At 52.0% G+C, this 3,665-nt stretch overlaps 1 pseudogene; it reads left to right on the plus strand.

Annotated features, from left to right (window-relative positions):
• Nucleotides 1–2,113: 2,113 nt before the first annotated feature.
• On the plus strand, nucleotides 2,114–3,260 carry LOC144825603 (28S ribosomal RNA; annotated as a pseudogene).
• Nucleotides 3,261–3,665: the final 405 nt, after the last annotated feature.

Here is a 3,665-nt window from a genome sequence, read left to right on the forward strand (position 1 = left end):
TGTGGAGGGAATGCACAGCCCTATTCAGGTCCCAGGTGTAACTCCTCCCTCCCATCTACATACAGATCTCCCTATTCACCACCGGGCAGACCCATCCTGGCTCCTGAAGCCAAGCACACCAGCCAGCCCCTGTCAATCACAAGCCAGACATATAATTCACATCAGGCAGGCAGACACTGCACACAGAAACGCCAACTTCTAAAAGTAAAAACAACAGGTGATGGGCAGAATGCAGAACAGTCTTACATTCACCCCAGTACAGAGATCTGGGCCTAAATCCATCGTTTTTTTGCTCACCATGCCTTTCTAGTTTGAACCCAGCCATATGCAAATCAGTCTTGACCCTGTGCCCCATGGGAACAGTCCAGCCCGAACTGCCAAGCTAGGTCCTCCCTGGACTGAAAACAAGCATCCAAGGACCGGTTTTGGGCTTTCAGCCCTCATCAGCCTGGATAGCTTGATTCCAGTGGCATGTAGAGCACGGGACTCACGTCTGAGCATACCCGTCCCACTCGGGGTGACAAAAGCAAAAACAACAGGTGATGGACAGAATGCAGAACAATGTCATACATTCACCCCAGTACATCTGAGCCTAAATCCATCATTTTTTTTGGCTCACCATGCCTTTCCAGTTTGAACCCAGCCATATGCAAATCATTCTTGACCCTGTGCCCCATGGGAACAGTCCAGCCCGAACTGCCAAGCCAGGTCCTCCCTGGACTGGAAACAAGCATCCAAGGACCGGTTTCCGGCTTTCAGCCCTCATCAGCCTGGATAGCTTGATTCCAGTGGCATGGAGAGCACGGAACTCACGTCTGAGCATACCCGTCCCACTTGGGGTGACAAAAGCAAAAACAACAGGTGATGGACAGAATGCAGAACAATGTCATACATTTACCCCAGTACAGAGATCTGGGCCTAAATCCATCGTTTTTTTTGCTCACCCTGCCTTTCCAGTTTGAACCCAGCCATATGCAAATCAGTCTTGACCCTGTGCCCCATGGGAACAGTCCAGCCCAAACTGCCAAGCCAGGTCCTCCCTGGACTGGAAACAAGCATCCAAGGACCGGTTTCGGGCTTTCAGCCCTCATCAGCCTGGATAGCTTGATTCCAGTGACATGGAGAGCACGGGACTCACGTCTGAGCATACCCTTCCCACTCGGGGTGACAAAAGCAAAAACAACAGGTGATGGACAGAATGCAGAACATTGTCATACATTCACCCCAGTACAGAGATCTGGGCCTAAATCCATCGTTTTTTGCTCACCATGCCTTTCCAGTTTGAACCCAGCCATATGCAAATCAGTCTTGACCCTGTGCCCCATGGGAACAGTCCAGCCCGAACTGCCAAGCCAGGTCCTCCCTGGACTGGAAACAAGCATCCAAGGACCGGTTACGGGCTTTCAGCCCTCATCAGCCTGGATAGCTTGATTCCAGTGCCATGGAGAGCACGGGACTCACGTCTGAGCATACCCGTCCCACTCGGGGTGACAAAAGCAAAAACAACAGGTGTACCAACTTCTAAAAGTGGCACTTCTCCACTAGTCACAATCAATCTGCACACACCATCGCGCAGCATTTAATCTCACGAGTTTGCACATACCAAACTCGCCCCTGCACTCCTCTCACATCAGGAACTACCAGGGACACACATATCCCACATGCATTCCTATGGAAGGGCAGGCCAGTCTCACCACAAATACACAGAGAGCGCATGCAGTTTACACTGGACCACAGTAAAAAGTGCGCAGAGGCCTAAAATCACCAACACCAGGTTACAGAAACAGGCTAGGAGAACGCAAAAAGTTTCGGGGTGAACCTGCCAAAAGGGACAAGTCAAACACATATACATTAAAAAATTACTAATACCTGCCTCCCCAACTATTCCTTTAGCTTTGGGGACCAGGAATAATCTGAACTGTTGCACTTGCAAGCAAGAGAGATGGTTAGTACTTGTTTTGACAGGGATGACAGGGGCAATGGGTGGTGCAAGCTGGAGTGGCCTCCTGGCACTTATTATTTTACAAATTAAGCACTGGCATGAATGGATGAATGAGATTCCCACTGTCCCTACCTATCTAGCGAAAACACAGCCAAGGGAATGGGCTTGGCGGAATCAGCGGGGAAAGAAGTCCTGTTGAGCTTTACTCTAGTCTGGCACTGGGAATCGTCCTGAGAGGTGTAGGATAAGTGGGAGGCCCACGGGCCGCTGGTGAAATACCACTACTCTTATTGTTTTTTCACTTACCCAGTGAGGCAGGGGACAGTGGCATAATGAAACTTGAGGGGGCCCCCTGCAAAGTACTTGGAGGGGGCCCCCCTCTGGATAGACTCAGGAGCTTTCAGCCCAGGATATTATGTTGAGGGTGCCCCGCACTGCAGGGGTTGCGAGGGCCTTTGTTACGCCACTGGCGGGGGGTGAGCCCTGTTGGGTTCTCGCTTCTAGCTCTGCAACTCATTCCGGGGACAGTGGCAGGTGGGGAGTTTGACTGGGGTGGTACACCTGTCAAACGATAACACAGGTGTCCTAAGGCGAGCTCAGGGAGGACAGAAACCTCCTGAGGAGCAGAATGGAAAAGCTCACTTGATCTCGATTTTCAGTATGAATACAGACTGTGAAAGCAGGACTCAACAATCCTTCTGACAGGAGGTGTCAGAAAAGTTACCACAGGAATAACTGGCTTGTGGTGGCCATGCGTTCATAGCGATGTCGCTTTTTGATCCTTCGATGTCGGCTCTTCCGATCACTGTGAAGCAGAATTCACCAAGCATTGGATTGCTCACCCACTAATGGGGAACGTGAGCTGCATTTAGACCGTCGTGAGACAGGTTAGTTTCACACTACTGATGATGTGTTGTTGCAATAGTAATCCTGCTCAGTGCAAGAGGAACCACAGGTTCAGACATTTCATGTATGTGATTGGCTGAGGAGCCAATGGGGCGTAGCTACCATCTGTGGGATTATGACTGAACGCCTCTAGGTCAGAATCACCCCTAAACCATAATGATACCACAGTGCTGTGGAGCCTCGGTTGGCCTGGGATAGCTGGCGTCTTGGGCCGGTGTGTAGAGCTACTTGCTTGGGGACCAGAGGCAGACAGAAAGGAGCCACCTCCATCGCCCTGAGTGCACCACATGTTCATGGGGCACCCAGTGCTAAATGATTTGTAGACAACGTGATTCTGGGTCAGGGTTTCATAAGTAGCAGAGCAGCTACCTCGCTGTGATCTATTGAAAGTCATCCTCTGAGCCAAGCTTTTGTCTCCATCCGTGGGCGCCTTTGGACCCTAATCCACTACACCCTGGTGTGGGTCTCTCTGCCTCCAGGCTGGTGGGAGGGAAGTGGAGGAGGGGAACGCAGGCCCTCAGGAGGACACCTCCACCACGTGCCGAGGGACGAGGGCCACAATCCCTTGAGGGTCAGCAGGATGACCAGATAACTCGGACAGGATCTTCCCCCTTCCACTGCTTCTGCACAAGTCGCAAGGAGGCGAGCAGCCCCCAGTAAGAAGTTCTCCCAAGCACCGGCCTCGGAGTGGCCGGCTATTCTTGCTGTTGCCGGATTGCCGTGCAACTGGGTCCGGTCTTTCCCAGGCCCATTGTTCACCGGGTCATGCCAGGCCATCTGGTTGGCTGGTTGCACGGCCAGATAGCCTAGCTGGCTG

The sequence above is a fragment of the Lissotriton helveticus genome, chromosome 3_1 (assembly GCF_964261635.1).
Source record: "Lissotriton helveticus chromosome 3_1, aLisHel1.1, whole genome shotgun sequence".
NCBI classification, from domain to species: Eukaryota; Metazoa; Chordata; class Amphibia; order Caudata; family Salamandridae; genus Lissotriton; species Lissotriton helveticus.